The sequence below is a fragment of the Acromyrmex echinatior genome, chromosome 3 (assembly GCF_024713525.1).
Source record: "Acromyrmex echinatior isolate Ae372 chromosome 3, ASM2471352v2, whole genome shotgun sequence".
NCBI classification, from domain to species: Eukaryota; Metazoa; Arthropoda; class Insecta; order Hymenoptera; family Formicidae; genus Acromyrmex; species Acromyrmex echinatior.
Genome location: NC_141854.1, coordinates 21,545,888 through 21,569,611, shown reverse-complemented (window position 1 = coordinate 21,569,611; position 23,724 = coordinate 21,545,888). Strand labels below are relative to the sequence as shown.

Sequence of the window (23,724 nt, the reverse complement as noted above, 5' to 3'; positions counted from 1 at the left end):
CATGTATACCAAGAGTATTTTATAAGCAGCTATTGTATACTTTCTAGTTTTAGGACCTAATACATTTTTCTTGACGAATTGTTTTATGACGAATTAAAATATGATATACATATATATCGATATTGTTTAGAACTAATCTTTATTAACTTTATTTTCTGTTCTATTTTGTAAATATAGATAAACGTAATTTAAAATAAAAAAAAATAGATGATATATAATATACTATATATGTACATATAAAGAGATATTTTTATTATAAGTAAATTAAGCTATAAGTAAAGCCAAGTAAATTTGATATAACGATTTTAATATTAATACTAAACGCTTATTTTAATTTAATTAACATAGTTAATTAATTAACTATAGTTAATTGATATTAATTTATACATGATAAGTAATTAGTTAACTAACTTAATTACGGCTTAAAAGAACTGTTTATTACTATATATGTGTATATGTATGTGTGTGTATATACATATATATATATATATATATATATATATATATATGTGTGTGTGTGTGTGTATATAGCAACAAACGAAAAGCAGAGTGTACAACATACAATGCGTTATACCCATTGGAATCCACAACACAACTTCTAATTTATTGCAACAAGCTGTAATGTTAGCATCGCCTCTTAGGTAAGCGTAGGTCAGTAATTTCCAGGAATCGTGTTAGCTAGCTGCCCGCTTTTGCAGTCAAATTTCTCTCACGCCACTACTCGTCAACTCGAATTGTGAAATTGATTACATTGCTTCCTCGATAGAAACATCAGAATCCTTCCTCCAAATTGATGAGCATCTTCTTATTATCCTTAATCTTACTACTAGGAAGATATAAGTAACTACACTTACCTCTTTTACGGCATAAGTAGACAATATCTGCGATAATAATTATATCGTATTACATAACGTATTACAAATTGATCACGTGACTCTTTATATTACTGATTGGGTAACTTTCTGCTCGGGGTCGTAAATACTTGGCGCTTTTCTCTTACACATGTATTAGACTCTCTACTCCTATTACGCCTTATGTTTCTTAGTTTGAAATGTAATGAAGCATCATGGTAGTACTATGTAGTTCTTAAATAATTGAGAGTATAAAAGTACAATGATTGAATTTTTAAACGAGATAGTATGATTTATTAAAAGCTGATGCGATTTCGGCGACCTTATCCTATTTAAGAGTAATATTTAATCATGTATTAGACTGTTAATCATTTGCAAAATAATGTTATGAATATTGTTTATCGATACTTTAGCAGTCATTGATAGTACAATATTCTCTATTAACTATTTGCGTTAAAATACGAATAATGAAATAACAAAAGTTACATTACAAATTTTTACGCATTGTTAAATATTTTTTTCAAAGACAATCAATTTTGTACGAATAATTTTATTCGCATGTTAATTCGCACAAAAGACATTTCAAATAATTTCTCCTCTTTCAAATAATCTCTCTCTCTCTCTCTCTCTCTCTCTCTCGGGATACGTTATATACGTAATATTATATAAACATCATATAACAAATAAAAAAAACGAGTTTTAAGTTTACACAAAAATTGTTCCACACGTTTTCTCGTTAACAATTGCATAAAAAATAATATAGAGTAAATAGTAGATAAGGAACAATGTATATAACTCTGTAGTCGATTGATCGATTATCTTTGACATTTGCTATTTTTCTTCTCACACGTTGATTATGAATGGCTTTTCTGATGTGCATGTCAAGGGAGCGGGCGTCATGTGATTGGTTCCCTCGTATGGTTACGAAATCGCATTAACTCGGGGTTAATAACCGCGGATATCGCGGTCTCGGATCACCGGTCAATTATCCTAGTCTCGTCAACGAGCGTCGACGAATCACCGATGTCAGCGACGCAAAATTTTCATCCTCGGTTCATGTAGCTTTATCACAATTTTCCGCCACGTAAGAGCGGACCTTCACACGCAATTTTCCTTTATACAATCCTTTCACGAATTTTTTCTGTGACAATGTCATATTGACAATCCGGCATAGCTACATAAATTAACATAAAGTAGCAAGATTGCCATAATTATTCGATAATATGCCAATCTATTTTGGTAAACAATATTTTCTAAATATAAATTGATGTTAATATTTTTAATATTATTGATATTATTGCTCGGTATATTTCTCAATGTTTATTTGATCATGCATGAAATTAAACTTGTTTGATTCAATAAAGCTAATGATGCAAATTTAATGTATATACGTACATATTTTCTCGTGATTACAGATAAAAATTACCAATTACATTATTAATTTATTTACATATACAATAGTATTTACATGTATAATTTATTTACATATATATGTACATAGTTAGCTAAAATTAAATATTTGTGTGTTTAGATATACAAAAAACCTATATTCTTTTATTTTTGTGTCAATATCCTTTTTTTGTTTCAAAATATTTATGTTATCTGTTTACTCGCACCTTTACTTACGTAATTATTTATTATTGACAGTTAATTATATTGACTACTGTTATGATAACAAATTGACTATCGAAAATGTGAACATTCAGCGAAGAAATTATTGTTTCGATAATTCGTTACAAATAATGTAGGAGAAAACGGTAGGCAAGCAAAGGCTACGCTGCGATATCTATCTACTGTTGCAACATCTCACAATCAGTGCGTGCGCGCATCTATTGTAAGTAGAGCGATTTGAGATAGAGAGTAGAATAGAGAGAGAGAGAGAGAGAGAGAGAGGAAGGGGGGGGTGTAAACGACGGGCTGTTATTATGTGTTTGTTATGTTAATCGCTCTCTCGTGACAGACCCGTCGTGCCGTATAGGTCAACCGTTATGCTAACATGATGCCGAGAATGCACGTCGCGTGGCTACGAATTTGCACGAAGGACAGTAATACAAGATGGAGCACAACGAATATTAACCCATTGCTAGACATGTTGTATATGCATATGACTGAATTATTTTATGCATTTTTAATACTTTTCCAACATTTCTTAAATCCTATTACACAAAGTGTTATTCTTCTCTCCGACGAAATCGTTTTTTCTTCAATGATGGACCTATATAAAAACCTTCTATCGACTCATCAGGACTCGTTTTGTGTGATAAAAATCACTGAGAAATCAGTGATCATTTAACACCGCAACACACTGTGCTATTTTGCCAATCGTTGTTAATTATCCGCGATTTGCACCCCCAATGGCGGCCACTTAGAGGTGTACCACGCACCCCGGAACACCGAGGATCTCCGCTGGCTAGGCGAACGCCATGAAAAAATGCAGGTCATTGAACAAAGAGGGACGTACAGATCATCCCCAGCCACACGCGGGGGCGGGAGAAAGAGAGACACGAAGATAGTTATATGCGCGCAGGAGCGTAACGCAGGCGCGATGGGCCACAGCCCCATTGCCGAGGGTGGCAACCCTCCGGATGAGGTGGCCGCGAGACGCTCAGTCCCGTCTCGCTCTTCTCCGGAGAAAACTGAAAATTAACACCGGTCGTAGTCTTCGTGCGTACTGGCGGGAAAGACTATCTGTGCATATTCGTCGTGAGTGTACGAGCCCATTTCTTGCTTGTGTGAAATTTTTCTCTTGTTTCTCGATCGCTGAATAACATAATTCCTTCAAATCATAATTCTGTGGGAACTCTTTTTCTCGTGCGTATGTCGCAAATTGAGAGTATTCTGGTTTAAAATAATATTTCATACACGAAATTCTAGAAATCGTGATGGATGTTGAAAAGTGTCCAATGACGTTATTTCTATAAAATATCTTTGCACGCCATTTCCTTTGTTAGAACTGTCAGATAGGGTGAGAGCGAAGGATATAGAAACAAATAGACGAAGAAGAAAAAGACGAAGAAGGAATTAATAAACAAGTGAAGAGCAGAATAGTGATTTTTTCCGGTGAAGGTTGGTCTCCAGATCCACGATTATATATATATATATATATATATATATATATGTATATATAAATTAATTACATTGTTTCACCGATGGGATTTAATTTATCGAATGTCACTTTTGTTTGAAGTGTATTAAATAGTGATCAACAGTGACGAAAAAAATCTTTCTACTGTGTTTATTTTTATGTCAGAATTTATGTGATGAATGGTACAAATCCTAGCTTTTATCATGCAAGTATAATAACTTATATGCACGTATTTAAAAAATATCGCTGAAAGTATAAAATAAATTTGTGTTCTACGTAATAGAAAACGAATTTGGCGAATACAATGTCGATTAAAATTATTTCCACTATTTTTCTTTGGTGTGATTCCGCTGATTAAACATAATTTTACAAATTCAAGAAATTTATTTTGTTATATTTACATCTTGTTACATATTCTGAAGATGATGAAAATTTAGACAAAATTTTAATGAATTATAAACTTATAAAGATGCGATAGGTATATAACGCAATTTGAATAATTATTTAGTATATTATAGACGTTGTCAAAAATCTTGTTTGCAAGCTATTTTATGCTTAAATATTCATAATTGTATAACGGAATCGTTATACTTTAAATTTGCAATATATTTTATTATATTTGTAGTTGATTTGAACATAATAATAGCATTCCATGCCTCTATTGATAATTAACGTGTCACGAATAAAAAAAAATAATGTGATAAAAAAGCATTGTTTGTTATATTTTGAATAAAGTTTTTAAAATCACGGGAAACTAAACAAACGATTAAAATTATTATAATTATACACATGATACACAAAATAATGCACATATTATTATTATAATTATTATGCTGATAATGACAACAATGGATATTATTTATAAGTTTATTACATTTAGTTATACTTATAGATATTTTTCTATTTATACATGGTTTATCAATTCTTTCTTAGTGAAAACTTATTTAAGATCTAATATTAAATTTATTATTTAACAAATTTTAGTTTAATTTCTATTTCAAGATTCTAATTAGAATTATTAGTGGTTTCTCCAATTAAATTTTAGTTAAGAAAATGTCAGTTCTCCTAGTAGATTACGGAATTTGCAACTTGAAGGAAGTGTGCAGCTTTTGATGTACTCTATTATATGTTATGTTCAGTCGTATATTTAACTCTTACATAACGACAAACCTATGTTCTATATTTGAAGTTGAATTTACGTTAAATACATAGTTGCAGGTTGCATATCGATTTATTTCGTTTACATGCTTTTTAGTAATATTTTTATTAAAAATTGTACTTAAAGCATTATTTGGTCAATATAACAATTTATTTAACCAACTAGAAATCATCTATCAATTCTGTGCGTATCGCTAAACGAACAATATTATTTTACGATATTTTTGATAATTTAAAATACAATATACATTTTTGTATCAAAAATTGAAAATGAGAATTAAATTGTGATCGTGAGTTGCAAGAGCAATATTTTAATAAACTGTCATTGATTTTAAAAGTGACTTTGTTTTAACGAGATGTATTGTGTATAGTCGTTATCTCTTTGAACTTTCGTATCGATACGTGATGAAACTCTGGTCGATTTGGTGCACGATATCTTACAGCTGTCATTATCTTACGTTTCTCCCCGATTCCGACGAACACAAACGATGTTTTTCCGTCACATTTTATTAAGCATATTTATTGAGCATTCGCGTTTTGACAATGCTAAAAATTACACGATACTTCCAATCTTAGGTATTGTTTACACGTTACTTGATATGTAATCGATAATAATAACAATGCAATTATGGCAAGCGAGAAGAAAGTTTGCACGTGAAAAAAACAAAGAAGTGGAAGGAAAAAAATGATGGAAAGGATGAGAGAAGAGAGAGGCCGAGAAAGGAAAAGTCACGCGATGGCGAGGCTGCCATCGACTTAATCTCCAACAAGAGACCTCGAGAAGCAAGGAGTTAGTCCTGTTTGAAATGCAGCCGGCGCCCGTTGGCGAACAAACTCCCCCCCCCCCTCTCTCTCTCTCTCTCTCTCTCTCTCTCTCTCGCTTTCGCTCTCGCTCTCGCTCTCTTCCTTCATCTCCTTCTCTTTTTCTTACTTTATCATCAACAGTCACTGTCACTCCATCGGTTCTCATTCTAATAAATCCTTCCTTCCTTGTTGTTTCAGGAAATCAATGTACTGTTGAAACGACGAGTTGCTTCAACTTGTCTTGGATCTTATTTCTCTCTTTGTCTCTTTTTCTCTTTCTCTCGTTTACATTTGTCCACTTCTCATGTTGAATCTTTATCCCGCGCTTTTCATCCGTGCGTCTCTTTGTGACTTTCTTCTTAATAGATTATACATTTTAACATCATAACGCTACAGTCGCAGCAGCAATTGGTGACTGTGATTGTCTGCTTTAACGAATATCGATTGGTCTCCGGAAGCGAACGATATATTTTGGCCAATAATATCCGAATACTAAATTTCCAATTGTACGTCAAATTTTAATAATTCCTAAAAATATAATACTATATTACCGTCTTTTGCAAATCTTTAATTTGACATTTGAATTATAAATGTGATTAAGGAGTCAAAAACTAACTTTAAATGACCTATTTTTTTTCTCTACTTACAATACAAAGAATAATAGATAATAATAAGAAGCAAACGAATTTTATGCTAATATTTCATTTGTTAATTCGGATATTTATTTATAATCTTAAAAATTTTATCTTAAAAGTTTTATTTTTTCGATAGAAAATGTGCGGAATTTTAAATTAAATTTTTTATTGGAATATTTCCTCCGTTAGTATATTTCTCGAATATGTGGAATGTAAAATTATATTAGTCCAAAATAGGATGCTAAAATATAATCTCAAGGATAAAGGTAAATATATAATTACAAACGTGGTTTTTTAACATAAAAATAACAAAAAAAGAGCATAAAACTACAACAAGATGGTCTTTGTGATATTTAATATGTAATTAAATTTATAAATTATTTAGACAATGGCCACAATCTGGCCATCTTCAGTAAATTTACAAATATAGATGAAAAATGCAGAATTTACATAAATTTAACATTAAAATTCAACAGTCACAAATATAATAATAATAATCGCATATATATATAATAATAAACGCATTCTTTCTTCTTGTACGAGTATATCATAAAACGTGATTGCTGAGCCAATTATCATATTGCAAATTATTATATTTAGAACGAGAATTGCCAGATTTTAATTTAAAATAATTATAATGTCGTTAATATTTTCTAGTCAATTTTTTAAGAATTAATGAAAAATGAAAATTATATCTTTGTGAAACAAAAGAAAAAAATCTACTCAATGAAACGCAATAAATCGCGAGGATGTTAACTGTCATATTGTATAACAATTTGTCTTCGATTTACGGGACAGATTCACGTATGATGCTATCAGAAATTTGTATCCCCCTGACTCAGAATTGAGAGAGATTTGACGGATGTGTTATAATTCTATATGTGTACGCATGTAAGAGCAAGTCTGTTTTACGAGCTCGTTTAACGTTCACCATACATCGGCTCGGTATTCTGAATAAATTAGCATTAACATATAGCCACTCGTACTTGCGACGTAACCACCTTGCAACCCCAGATGTGACCCTCGCCTCGGCAGATCCCGGGAGACACCTACATGCTAAGGTATCTGACTTGATTCCGAAACTCAGCGAAGGAAATAGATTTATACGGGCAACTTTACAGGTTCTCTCAATGATTAATGATATTTCTATATTTTATCTGAAAATCGTCAGTCAAACGCGTGTCTGGAAAATTTTTTTATTTAAAAGATTAAAAAGTTTATTTTTTTTTGGCATTAGCTTAAACAATTTTGTGTCATATAATAAATTTTTTACAAGAATATTATTAAAAAATAATATTAGTTTATTATAGAAGGATAATTTTTATACATTTTTATCATTATAAATAATATAACCGTGTAAATTAATTTTTTGTATAAATAGAGAGAGAGAGAGAGAGAGAGAGAGAGAGAAAGAGAGAGAGACGTGTCCTCTCAATAATAATGTTAAATATAAAGAGAGACGAACAAAATATAATTACAATTTTTTTTAAAGTTATATTGACTAAATATTTATCTGCATATGTTTGAAGCACATTCGAAACTTTATTTAAATGGACATAACATATATAGATAAAAATAAAACCACGTATTTACAATTACCTATAAATCCAATTTACATAGATACTGAAATAATAATAGAATTTCCTATACAGTTTCATCGCCTTTGTTGAAGTTAAATCAAGCTGTACATGTATGACAAGAAGTATTAATTATTTTCTATATGATATAATATTAACAATTATAAGCTATAATTAAATATATGTCATGTTGTCTCTGCTATATTTAATCTCTATAAATTATTTAAAGCATATTAAAAGTTATATATAATTTGAAAAAATGTTCTAAAATTTTTGCTTCTCAATTTTTGCTCCTGCAATTCATGTTGCATTAAAAATTTTTTCTGATTGAATCGGCGAAATGTGTAGACCGTTATCATATTTTACTCTTATTTAATCTTTCCGGAAGTGAAACCAGCCACGTATTATCGAGCACCCGTTATCGACAACGTTATTTACTGCTTCAGCCAGTTTGTTTCCATTTAGCACTTCCCAATGCGATATGTAATACGTTAAAATAATACCAGAAAAATTATTTAAATTTAATTATTATATTTAACAAAAACGTTTTATCGTAAATAGGGTAGTAATTACATCTCTGTTACTAATTTAATCGAATTTGATTTTTTCAATAGAAATTTATTTTTACAATAAATTTCACGCGTACATTATATCTTTAATAATAAATTTGTTTAATAATAAACTTTTCAAAAGTTAGATATAATAAATAGTTGAAAAAATTGTAATTGAGAAAGAAAAGAAAAGAAACTATATCAAATGGTTTTGTATAAAGTAGCTTTGTGACATTTTTTTATATTTTATATTTGATATTTAAAATTTTCTAGATAATTTTTTTCAATAAAAAATTCAGTCTTGAGATACTTGTTTAACTTAAATACAAAAGAGTGATTGTATATCATTTGTTTTAATTAAACTCGCTATGCTACTTATTAATACCTTTGCATTATTATTGGTTTAGCAAGTACTGCATTATTAATCACTGAATGGAACTATTTTATTCTGGAAAATCATTCTTGTTGCGCGAAATGGAATTTGTTAAGTACTATCATCATAGTATAATAATAAGGCGCATAATACGATAGTGCAAAGAATGCGCACGTTATTAACGCGAAGATTACTAGCTCCGTTGTAAGGTCGCTATCGGGCGATTTTAGCGATTTTAGCGAAGTGCATAAAGGGCGGTAATGTAAAATACATAGAGAGGTGTATACCGCACGGCAACATTTATGACAAGAATCGATCGTTAAGGCACAGCTTCAGCGACTTTAATTAAAAGTACAGCGAGCTGTTCCGGGTTTAGGTCTACGCCACCTATAGTTTTATAATCTCGCGCGATGTATTTGCGATGCGTGCGCAGATAATGCGTACGATAAGGTGCAAATAATGCGGCCGCTCCTCGCAACTAAACGCGCGTAAACGCACGGCATGATTCGATAAAGCCAGCCTACCTCATAGCGCTCGGTTTTTACTATTTTTCCGTTTAACCGTGGCACTTTATCACGTCACGGACAGCGTTTTACTCTTATTCTACCATATTAATCTTTTTATTAAAGGCAGCTTTCGCGTGCAAATGTACATTTACGATGCAAAGGACGCGTTAGCGCCGATGAGTTTTTTCGCGCGGTTGCGTATATCTGCGAGTCATTTACGGTCAATACGCAATTATCATCAAGAGAACGTTAAAACAGATAAAAAAAAAATGGAAACGTGATGTGATTCGCGTGATACGCATACACAGTTATACGTAGCCTAACTTTACGGTGTTTCTCGATGATGCAATGCAGATGCCAATCTTTTGCTCGCATTTGAATTGTTCATTAAGGTAGACAATTGCGTCGAAGCACAGCTTCCTTTCTTTTTGCTCGTAATTCGGTTAATGCCGAGAAGGAGAAGCGCTCCGTACAAAGGACGCGTGTCGCTCGTTTCAGAGAGTGCATCTTCAAAATCCCATCTCACGATGAAAACATACTTTAAGACGGATAATTATCTCGATGGGTACCTTCCCTGTCCTCGTTGTGATTCACCGTAATTCCAAGACGCGCCAGATAAGCTCTACTTGCTTTACGGTTAAAGGACTGATACGGCTGGCGCGACACGATATCAAACCACTGCAAACGAGGCTGCATAGTGACAGTGCACGCTCTGCAGAGAAAGACTTTGACGGCATAAACCGCAAAGCACAATCTGCAGGGGCAACAGACCGACTGCCCACGTCGTTTTACAACGCGGCGCATTCAGCAGAATCGGCATCGAGTCAGTCGATACTACCTTTAACGACTTTTAACTTCAAAATAATTGTCAAGTTACATAAATCTTGACAAACGATGAGATACAACAATTGGTGCAGTCGCAATTTCCACGCAATTGTGAAACGATTTCTTCAATTGAATCTGAAAACTTTCCATTCAATATAATGATTTACGTGATTGACTTTTTTAATCATTTCTAATAATAATTCTATATAATAATGCGATTTTTTTCTGTTATATAAAGAATATTTCCTACAAGTGAATCATTTTCACATTGTAATAGAACAAAATTAATAAAACACTACAACATTCAGAAGAAAGTGTAGGAAATTGATTGAAAGTGCATTGGGATGAAAATTATAATTATGTATTTTTTATTAAATATGTGCGCCGCACGTGTTTGTATTATTCATCTTAATTAACTGACATGGATAATAAGTATCAGCGGTAATATTAAAAAGAGAAACTGTTTTAATAAATTATTTTATGTCTGTAACACAGAATATATTATTTTTGCAATTGCAAGAAACTCAATCGTGCAGAATAACATTGCATTCTGCCCGAGCCACTATAAATTTCCAATCTTCCCAAACATCTCGTGTAATCAGTTAAATCAAATATTGAAATGGTGGATCGAAGCGAATTATATAACGACATTATATTGATGCATGCGATTCCTAGGTATTCTCGTTACATATCGATAAATACGAACTGTGTTTGCGTATGCATATGTGTAATAGTGCGTGTGTTATCGTTTAGAAGGTAGAAGCTCTGTGGATACCCAAAATCGAACAAGCGGAGCTTTTACATTGGCAAAGGTATTACCGACTTACGGGATTACAAATGATTGTATAATTGCTATGATGCAGAAATGGTATGATGTTAAAAAATTTAATTAATTTGCTAAATGCTCGCGCAATGTAGAGTTTTCAGATAAACGGAAATTTGTATATTACTAAAGAGAATTAAAAAAATATCATATATTATTTATAAATTGCTTAACGATGATAAATAACGACACGTCAGACAAAATTTAATTAATAAAAACTCTGTGAGAGAGAAATATAAAGATATTTTATAATTGTACGTCATGTTTTCAGGCTGATTTTACAGATAATTTGAACATATGTATAATTATAATTTATGATATATAGAAACTAATGACGCGCAATGTAGAAAATTACATCTATGTTGAATTAATAGCGTTGGTTAATAATCCGCTTTACATTATAGTTAATCGATGCGATAATTCAATTTTTTTATTCAATGTAATGTTTTGCATACATTCAATTGTTTTATATATTTATATTGTTATACATATATAGGAGCTATATATTCGTAATAGTGATGCACGCACCTGCCTCCTTACGATTCTAGCTGTATTATACAAGTAGTTTACATATTTTGTAAGTCCCATAGCATATGCATGTATGGACAACTGCCTACATATCTTGGAATAGCTCCAAACTCTTCGAAAGCTGACTGATACATAAGCAACAAGTCTGTTCGTACGAATGGAAATTTCTTGATGCATCTTTTTGCATATACGAAAAAGAAAAATTGCATAGGAAAATTTAAACTCATCTTAAAAAAGAATTATATCTCTCTGTTTTTTTATATTATATTTAAAAAATTTTAATTGATTTTGTGTATGACGTATTTTTCGTGTTAAAATTTTCAAAAATGGATATAAGTACATATGTTACATATTTTAAATATGTGCCACGTATATTAATGATTTTAAAATTTTAGTGACATATTCGGTAATATTACGAGTATTATAGAATTTCATTGATTACGAAAAATGATAGTTTATGCGCATTACCAATATACGCAGATTTACTGGAAAGAGAATGAATTAATTTCATTTGCACAATATTTGAAATGAATCCGAGCAATAAAATTATTTGATAATTAATGTAAATTTAAATATTACGTATATACTTTTTATTTAATAACAGAATACATATCAAAATATTATAGCATAACACGCGTAAGGCAAAAGAATTTTATTAAATTTTTTAGTGAATTTTTTTTCATATATTACGCTATTGTATGACAAACAAACAGAGCCGAATAATTTATGACAGTAAAAAAACGCACAACTACACAAGATCATTAGATAAAAACAAGATACAGTGGCTAAATAAATAAATAAAATTGTTAAATAAATAAATAAAAAATAGAAATAAATAAATAAAAACCTAAATAAATAAATAAATAAACTGTAGTCGACACAGATATTGATGTGTAAGTAATTGTTTATTATTACAATTAGTAATGCATTTAATTAGCGCAAATATTTCATTGCCATAGTTTGAATCCTTTTTAGTGCGAATATTACAAATTTCAGAAAGATTTTACATCAATATTAATATTAATGTCACAATATCTCTTTTTCTCTTATGTTGGAACTCATGTGGTAAATAAATTTTTATAAGAAACTCATAACTATCGGTTGTTATTGTTGTTAACGATAAGCTCTAACTATAGAATAATAAAGGAAAGATTGGATCAAGAAGAAAGCTCGGTATAGCGCAGATTGATTTGATTGTTTTTTTTTAAATGTGATTATATCCTAGATATTAATCTCTCGTTTTGTTTTCTCTAATCAATGTTATTCCAATCAAATTCATCAGAATATACAATACAGTGTTTTGTAATTATAGACGTTTATGTTGTATTTCTGTTGATGTGGTTTCTATGTTCGGTAATTCGGTTTTTTAATAGTTTAGAAATATGTGCCTGACGTAAGATTACAATTTAAACAGTTAATTCTATAAAGGAAATTGGAGCATGAAAGTAAAGATATGTAGTATGTCTTTATGTATTTTGTACCTTGAGTTTGATAGTATCTGTAAAAGTCGAAGCTAATTAATTTTTATGGCTGTTTTGAATTTCTTCACAAAGTTCGATATAATACGGAATGATAAAAAAGAATTTTGTAAATTCTTCTAGATATATTCTAATGATATATATTAAGCTATTGAAATTTAAATTTGAATTTCTTTTTAATAATAGAAAAGATTTAAGAAGTAATCATTGTCTAACTAAATATTAATAATTAATCCACTCAAAATTCTTTTGATGAAATTCTTAATAGAATATTGTCAGTATTCTATCTGTTAAGTTGATATTATGCTTTTTATATTTAATTGGGTGGCAAGCACTAAAATTCAGTAATGATCTGAAAATGTTGATTTATATTCCAATAAAAAATTAAACATTTATCTCTTTTTATAGAAGAGTTAGATCTAAAAAAATTGAGAGTAATTAAATACACTTCTAATTGCAACAATATATGTACACTATTTATGCAACAACTATATCTGCATCAGCTATATCAGCTCTAATAAGCTTTTATATCGTTAATCATAGTCATTTCTCAGAGCCTTTATGTGTAACAGTGTAATTACCAAAAATGAAATATACGTTCATAAAGTCGTAACATCCATCGTGATATTTTATGAGCACTTTATTGTAGCTATTGATCGCGTGAAATCAAGTAGGTGTTGATTTATTCGATTATATTAACAAAACTCATATAAATAAATATATAGAGAGTAAATATTTAGTGCAATGAAAATCGATTGTTTGAGTATTACAGACTTTTATATTTAGACTAAATTCAGTAACGTTTTTAAGGCTGTTAAAATTTCGGTGCAAAGATAAAGTTAAGAGGAGGAATCTGGGCATTACTATTATTTCAAGGCAATTCTTATGTAATACAGATCTGCAATATTGCAACAAAAAATTCATAAATGTTTACCACACTCTGAGGCCTGCAGGAGCCGGTGATTTCATGGATCCCAGGTTTTTCCGGGGGTTGCAAGGGCTCGCGAAACTTGAGGCCCGTCGCGTTGGTATGTCGCACCAATTGCTCTGTTAAAAACGTCTCTGACTATATTTCAAAACATCTTCTCCAAAAAAAATTTTACTAATATGATATAATATACGTTATGGGTACTATATATTTTGAAACGAAAAGGAACATTTCGAAATATAGCCTTAGACTGCCGACTTCATCGCCATGTTTGAAGGCCCCATGTTCAAGTTCACGTATTCGGGTATATATATATAAATCACACGGACGATATCACACGGGCAATATCACAGAGACAATATCACGGACAATTCACAGACAATATCACATGATATGTTCACAGACAGGATGTATACATGTGCATACGTGAACTAAAACAAGAATAGTACGAAATCAGGTTTATTTCTTTTTATCACATGTGAGTCAACAATCTAAAAAGTTAAAAATCTATGTATTGAACTCAACAATATTTTTGTTAAAAAGGTATGCTTGCTGCTACATCATGTGTCATATATGTTTTGTGTGTGTGTGTGTGTGTGTGTGTGTGTATGTGTGTGTGTGTGTGTGTGTGTATATATATATGCATATAGATTACAATTACAGTTACACTTTCCTGTATTAATATGCAATCCGTTGAGCGTGTCCATCTTTCGTCGCAACAGAATTTCCACGTCGACGTAGCTGGAAATTTATTTTCCCTGGGGCAAGGAACGATATTGCGCCAACTTGGAGAAACCGTGCAAGAAGTCTTTGAAGTTTAATGCTGGAAACTCGAAAACATAATACGTTACCACTGGAGAAAATTCCACGGTTATTTCTATTCCTGGATCGATTTCTTTGCTATTACAGTTTTCTCACAAATTTTTCAAATTGTATGAAAGAGAGTCGACGGGTTTCGCGAAATATAAAATCACGCCAAGTGCAATGACTGCACGATTTCAAAAGCAACTTGTATTTATCGTTGGTAACTTATAACATATATAAAATTGAATTAGGAAAGTATAATAAAGTATAGGAAAGTATTAAGTATAATATGAAATTTTTCTGAATCTTTATTAATCAAAATTATTTAATTATTTAATTTTTGTACTAATCACTGTTACCATATAACAGTCAATATCTCGATATTGAAATGACATTGTGAAATTTTTATCATTGATTTTATCATCTATATATTTGTTAGGAAATCGCGCACACAATTATTGAGGTATCCTGCATACATAAACTCATGTAGTTTCGCACAGTTTCTCATACGCATATTATATGGTACGGGGAGGGAAGGTGAAAACTTGACAGACCCGTAACTAAAATTCACGATAAACGCAGCCGTCGCCGCTGTGTTTTATAACAACATGCGGTCCAACAGGCCAAAGGACGGAATATATTACGAAAGGAACGACATAGACGCATAGTTCGTCGCCATCTGTCGACATTTGCGGATACGGTCTGTAGGTGTGGAAGTTCTAAACTTTGTCATGTATGTGATATGATATTAATCTCGATTTTGCATTATTTATTACTTTACTGAATTTGTTAGGTCTGTTTAAGTAGACACTGAAGAATGTCGCATGCTCAATGCGAAAGTAATTTTCGACTCGTCGATTGGTGCTTTGGATAAATACACACTTTCTTAGTTTTCGAGTTAAATGTTCTTATGCACGAAAAAACTTAACAATTCAATGGTTTCATGATGCAGTTTGTGGAACCATTACAGTAAAATCGGAACAAACGTTCAAAATTACGAAATTATACTCACGTATATATTCGATATTTCCTATCTGGCTATTCAATGTGAAACAATGATATTACGCTTCATCAATGTATTTCATGCGAAAGCACACTGAAATTAGGAAAATCGCGAAATCGTGAATTCGCTTAATTTAATCTTTATAACTATCCATTCTATAGTATGATGATGCATGAAAACAAAAGAGTAGAAATTGTTTTACAAATTTTGAGGCGCAGAATATTAAAAATCGACAATTTAATTCGTTCATACAGTTGCGAACGCGGAAGAAATCTCTTCCATCACTCTATTTCAACAGCCAACCGATATATCTCTACTTCGATTACTTTCATTTTGAATCTGTACAGTTGGCCATGCAATCGTTACTATTGAATATTGCACGAAATTTATTGGAAAGAACATTTTCCATATAAAAATATATTCTCTACTTTCATAAATTATGAAAGAATTAAAATCGGTACATATCATTTCAGTAAATCTAATTTTCGGTGCAATATATACTGAAACATGTGTGTTTACATTAATTACTAGATTCTTACTATCATAAACAAATAATTTTTATATTTTTAATGTTAAAATCTTTAAATTATTAATATTCTATCAATTTCTAGTTCTGAAATATCTAAAAAAATAATAGTTTTTAACAATTTGCTGCTCAACGCTACAACAACGATAATAAATAATGAAATTTATCTTTATTTGCCAACACGATATTTACTTTTGAAATTTCTGTGAAATTTTGATATACAAACTATACACGTACACACACTAAGCCACGCGGAAATATTAGTTATCGATGTACTCCCGTCTCGTAACTGAATAAACTGGAAATCGATTTGATTGAGTCATGGTAGCCACTCAGTATATCCAGATATGCTGAGAAGACATCGACAGTTGACGGACTGGCCGCTGACGTAGCTCCTACTCTACAGAATATAGTTAGTTGCACCGGCCGTACATCTAATCTACTATTCAGCAATGGCGATCAATTACTGATTGATATTCTTTCTCTCAAAAGTTCTTGCATATTTTTAAATAACTGAGAATGGATTAAAAAAAAGTTCGTTGTTTCTGACTCAGTGCACTGAGAAAAAGGTCTGGTTTAAAATGGACGAATCAGACGCTTCTGATTATATCAATTAGAATTTCGCGATCAGTTATCTTAACTAGAATGCTAGTAGATTTTTCTCAGTGTGCAAATAACATAACAAATCGCAAATGTGCAAATGCACTGCAAATGTGTCCGTTGCAAATGCAAGAGGTGCAGAGCGAGGGAAGATTGCCTTGGCTATATTGGACAATAATATTCCAGAGTGTGCAATGGTCTCTATTGGAGGTGGGTGGAAGTAGCATTTCGATCTCTGTAACCTGCATTACTTCCTATCCGGAAACGGATGAACAGGCAGGCTACCAGCCAGCATCGTGTTTCCTTTCTGTGAGTGAGAAACTCTGTGTTCGAAATTGTAATCTTTCCACTCGCGGCGTGGATAGTCATATCTTCGGAAACTATGAACTTGGGATCGATTTAATTCCCAGATAAGCTGTAGTAGGGTCGTTATATTAGCGAGTACTGAGTTTCAAATTAATGTGATTCGCTTAATATTCAATATAATAAGTAATATTATGGAGATTGAATTTTATTTAAATTAAGTAAAACTTAATGATAAACTTGTTTTATGATTTGTGTTTATAGAATTTTTGGAAAAAAATTAAAATTATTCAAAACCTTTTGATAAAATTATAATCTATGCAAATAGAGAAAACAGCTATATTTTTAATTTATTATTGTCGTTTTTCTTTATTTGTATAAATAAAAAGAAATAAACAGTATTACAATATAACCAATAAAGACACTCTGTGAATAAATGCGTGTTCGCATAAGTATGACTGCGCAGCTTTTATTTTGAGCCGGATCCAATAAAATGCAAGAAGACAGGATCATATATATGTATGCACAAGTATACAAATGCCTAGCCATGCCCTTTTTGTGACTTCCCATTTCTTCTCATATCTTCTACTTCCTTCTTGTACCTTTTCCGATACGCGTGCGACTTCGGATGGCTAGGCATAGTGGGCATTTATGTATCCGTGTACACAACAATTTTACAAGTAGACATCTCTGGAAAATAGATAGGATATTTTCTTCTATTCGACCCTGACATTCAAATAGCGAATGATCACGTAACTTGTACATTGAGATCAAAGGTGCCGACACGAAGTGTCCCTACTGCTTATACTGTGATATTCATATATATTCTTTTATCTTCAATTATCTATTTTATCATTTAAATTTTATTATCTTATCAATTTTATCTCCAAATTTTTACGAACTTTTTTACAATATTAAAAGATTTGAAGACTCTGAAAGACCTGAAACCAATTACAATTTCAGATTTAATCTAACAAGAAATTGAAAGTACATAAAATATTTAAATTTCTTGCTTTAAGATGCTAGAATGACGCACGAAAGAGCACCATCGACATTCGTTATGCAAAGGTACTGGTCGGCGTCGTTGCTGAGATAGACATGAGAGAAGGCAGACTCAGAGAGCACGAAAGGGAGCAAGGAATGCGGTTGGTGGACTGCTTTGGACGCTAATGGCTTTTCCAACGCAAAGCGTTCATAGCCATGCTACGTACAGTCATCGGGAGTAATGTTAGTTATGTCAGCCCGGGACAAGCTGCAGAATTATACCCAGATCTAGAATTCTCCATTTCGTTTTCTCTCTCAGGCCCCAGGACACGCATATATGTGCGCGTGCGCACTCGTACACGCATACAATATTTTTCGAAAGCTCAAAGATCGCGATGACTTGTGCAATTAAATTATTATCGATCATATAAGGTTTTACCGTTTATTGTCAAGTGGATCATTGATTTTATTGACAAAATAAACGTTCATTAAATTATCGGCTTTATCGAAATTTTATATGTCAAACTATATGACATTGAAAAAGTGGACGACTATACAATATATCCGTGCCTTTCGAATTGAATGATCAAATAAATTACGAAACCAAGTCATTGTTCAAATTGTACACATTATTCAGCAGTGTCATTTAGATATGTTGAATGTTACCATATTACAATTATCTCTTTAATTAATGTAAGCAATTTATATCGAAAAACAATTAAATTATTTGGGACATAGTTATTATCGTCTTTTATAATTAATAGAAACAACAGTGTTTCTATAGATAAGGCCTTTTTGTTTCATGTACATGCGTTAAAGGTATTTAAAAAATCAAAATAAACCCTTCCCATTATAATGTTTGTGACTTTTACATAAATACAGTGCGTGTATGTAATGATGACTTACACATAATGTACATCACTTTATCTATCTTTCTCGTTCACGATGATGTAACCCATTGAGACTTTCGACGTGTTAGTGGAGGATGAAAGCATTCACGATAGACGATCAGACATCATATACAGGGTGAGTCACCTAAAGCCAGCCACCCAAATAACATCCACAATTTTGAAGATAGGAAGAAATGTTTTAGATTAAAGTAGAACGGTTTCAAGGGAGACGTGTTTTGGTCATGTTGTCTTTCTTCTAGGTGTCAAAAAGATATAAAGATCATCTCTACTTTTTTAAATATAATTTTGTAATTTATTTACGTAATATGATTCCTTTAATTATTCTGCATATATGAAAGTATTAAGGTAAAGATATTAAAAAACCAATAGTTTACGAGATATTTTATATTTTATTCTAACAAATATGTACGCAAAATGGATAATTTTTTAAATAAGCAGCTATGTGTTTTCTTTCCACTAATTGATTCATCTCATTCTGTTTATAAAAGTATCAAGGTATATAAGATTATAAAAAAATTAATAGTTTACGAGTCATTTAACATTTTGTGTTACAATAAAGTATAAAATATCTCGTAAACTATGGTTTTTTGATATCTCTACCATGTTATTCGGGTGGCCGGCCTTAGGTGATTCACCCTGTATATGAATGCTAGTAAAAGGAAAGAGAGGAAGAGCAAGAAAACTGAGAAAGAGAAAGAGAGAAGCAAGAGGATGATTCTGTCCGTTGGTCGTCGTTCATCGAAATTCCGTTTAATCGCTCCACCAACTGCGCCAGCGCGCTTCTATTCTAAGGATGCTTTTCAATGTCCAAATATCGTAGCCGTCAATATTCCAACAGGAATATCGATCCATCATCCGCCCGATATTATAGTATCGTTGATTTTTTTATGTCGGATGGTGTTCTGCTTCTTCTTAATGTCTTGCATTGACTCATTTGAAGAGATCACACTTATTACATTTAACATTTATTTATTTATTTATTACACGTTGCTTCACCATTATACTTATATTATTATTCCGCATCTGATAATAGATTTAAATCTAAATAATATTTCTTGAAACAGTAACTTGAGCAATAATAATCGTTCAAACACTTTGATAATGCGCGCATTTAATTAATCTACGATATTATCACGAAAAATGAAGATATTATAATAAATTTAAGATCTCATTTCGTCCGTCGCTACTACATTATAACTTTATGGCTTCGCAATTATTCAAGAGAAAATTGAAATACGACTCTTTGTACAGACCAATTTTCTTTTTATCGATCTGGCCCGTAATCTCGTGAAACTCAACACGAAGGAAAACTTTAACATTTTCATAATATTGACTCGTAAACACAAGAAAAGATAAATCTTTCATATCGAAGTAGTCGATCTTTCATATCGCAGTAAATCTGGCATATCGAAAACTATGTAATCAACCAATACCTCTTTTCGATTGATTAAGTAAATAGATTTTTTATTGCAGTTTCATTATGGCTTTCATAAAAAAATATTTATGTTGCTATTGTGTCGTTTATATTTACAAAAATTGGCATTACATTATGTAATGCCAATTTTTGTAAATATAAACGACACAACAGCAACATAAATATTTTTAATGCCTTAATAAGATTATGAAATAATCTAACAAAGTTATTGCAAAGCACGAATTTGGTTAAATGAAAATTCGTGAAATTCTCAGAATTATGAGCGAGGAAATTCTCAAGATTAGAGCAGTCTGTATATCCCTATTCAATGGTGAAACTACTCAAAGCAAACTTTGACTGTCTGAGATAGTAAACGACTACGACAGACACTTGATCTTCACTTGAAGAGCAGAATTGAAATATGCGAAATAGTTTATTGTTAGTTTTTGATTTATTGTAATCTGAGATTTGCTTTGATTGTAATCTGAAATTTTCGTGTATCTTTTGATAAAATTTATTGCGAAAATTTATTTTATGATAATTTTTTAACATAGTTTGATTTATAAGTATATAAAATAAATTAATTCTATAGTGGATGTTTTAAATAAGGAAAAAAAGTGTTTGATATGTTGTATGTAAAGGAATAGAATTGTTCAAATTTGATTTCATAATCGTTGAAACACATTAAAGAGACAAATGAAAGGATTTATCTGCTGAAAGCATCATATCAAATCGTGCTTTCCTCACTCGTATATGACATCGCGGTTCGATCACGATGAATATGATTTTAATGTCTCTTTCGACATGAGTCCCTCTCACGATTGCATTTCCAACACGTGATACGCTTCTGGAAAAGGATTAATGGACGAACGAAAAGAGGCAACTATTCGTAGATTTTTTTTTAATTTTTTTATTTTAATAACACATAGTGTTATTAAAAATGATATAGTGCCATTAAATGTGAGATCGTAACGGAAAAAATTATATATGATACGATTTTTTTTAATATTAAAAAATTTATCAATAAACAATGTTTCATCTAACATATAAAAGGTTTGAACTTGATACAAAATATACTCATAAACATTAGCAGAACTGAAAAAACAAAATTAACAATAACACAGTTATTGTTAATTTTCAACACTTTTTTGGGATCTGAATAAACGAAGTGGTTTCTGATAGATTTTTGTCCGCTAAAAACGAATCCGGCTACGGAATTGGTTTAATGTGTCAAAAAAATCGAAAAAATTGAAGTTAAATGTGCCAAAATTAGCGTTTTTGATTTATTGCGGCTAAAGTAAATTTTTTTTCGATTTTATTTTCGCTATTTTAAAGTGCTATCTTTTACTTATAAAATAGATTTATATTTAATAATATAATCATATTATCTATTCAACTTAATAATTTATAATGCTAATTATGCATACGAAAAAAAATCATACTATAATAAAAATATAAATTTATATTTTGTAGGTAAAAAATAGCACTTTAAAGTGATATAAATGAAATAAAAAAAATTTACTTTAGCCGCAAAAAAATGATAAGTTTGTCGCAGTTGTCCAGAATTACTCTATATATTCTTTATACAATTTAATATTTTTTAGCGTGATAATAATTGTTACATCTTTATATTTCTTTATTGAATACTTGCTTTATATATATATATAATCATATTGCTTTATACATATACATATATATATATATATATATATATATATAAAATACACACATACACACACACACACACACACACACATATATATATAAAACATAAAATAATTTAAAAAATTTTTAATTATATTAAAAAACATAAATAAATAAAAAATAATATTATAAACATATTTGCTAACATTAAAAATATCCATGTATCTAATTATGTAATAAACATTAGCATATATTGGTAAAAAGATTAGGTTTCTTTTCTGAGTTAGATATAGTTTCCAATATTACTGTTTACGTCAGCAGAATAATTAAATATAAAAATGTTCGCAAAAAAAGGAGATTTATCTTGTACAATAATCTTTACACCTGATAAAGATTAAAAATCGAAGCTGTTACATTTAGAGAGCGTACAATGGAGTATTTCGAAAACAGTTGATATTTTATTTTTCTCTAAATAGTTCTTCAGCGAGAAAGAAAAAGAGAAGAGAAAGAGAGAGAGAGAGAGAGAGAGAGAGAGAGAGAGAGAATTATTCAAATGTCAGAATTATATAAAGATGTCTATATAATTAAAATGCCAGAATTATATATAGATTTCTATTTTGTAAAAGAAAAAATAACAAATATTTCATTATTTTTATTAATGTAAAGTTAAATCATATATTTTAAATCACAAATATCATATTATATATTTCTGTGCAAAATGATAATTAAACTTTTGATTAGAATTTCAAAGCATTTTCTATAAAGGATACAAAGAACAGAATTTTTAACAAAATTAAACGAAAAGATAATAATTCTGAGCTCATATGTTCTCTTTATTTCATAATAACTTCGTTCGACTAATGTAATTTCTAAAATCGATAATTTTACTGGCTATTTGCGGCATGATTCACGATCAGAATGGTGGTAGTACTAAAAGCGGTGCTTTGGAAGGACCTGAGATAGAAACGACTGAGCCGTGAACAGGACACGAAACTTCAATATTGACTGAGACAATCCTTCCGTGTTTATCCTCGGCGCCCTTTCCTTTATCGTCAAGGCACGAGTCGCAGGTTTCCCTGGTATTATCCTTCTAATCCAAGATTTCTCTTTAATGTATCTTGCTTCATCGTAGATAATTGTTGAGGAGTGATTTCTACCTCATCTTATTAATCACGAATCGAAATAACTCGTCAAGGAATCAAATAATTAATGATGAAAAATCATAATATTGTATAACGAATTTTACAGCAAAAATCACAATTACATCAATGATTATTAAACAATATAAAAGCTTCAATTTTTTTATAATGCTAAAAGTAAAAAAAGATATTTATTTCTTATGTACTTAATTATTGTACTTATTTTTTATGTACTTAGAAAAATAATATATATTATTTTGAATATGCAAAATAA

The 23,724-nt window shown here is 30.7% G+C and overlaps 1 protein-coding gene and 1 long non-coding RNA gene across 2 annotated transcripts in view; both read left to right on the top strand.

Annotated features, from left to right (window-relative positions):
* The window catches only part of LOC105153748 (uncharacterized), a 292,829-nt gene that overhangs the window by 158,293 nt on the left and 110,812 nt on the right, over positions 1 to 23,724 (top strand). The window lies entirely within an intron of this gene.
* LOC147910347 (uncharacterized) lies at positions 513 to 23,724 on the top strand. The gene is made up of 3 exons (XR_015544647.1): positions 513 to 3,917; positions 4,039 to 17,364; positions 18,378 to 23,724. It is a non-coding gene; the product is annotated as an uncharacterized LOC147910347 (long non-coding RNA).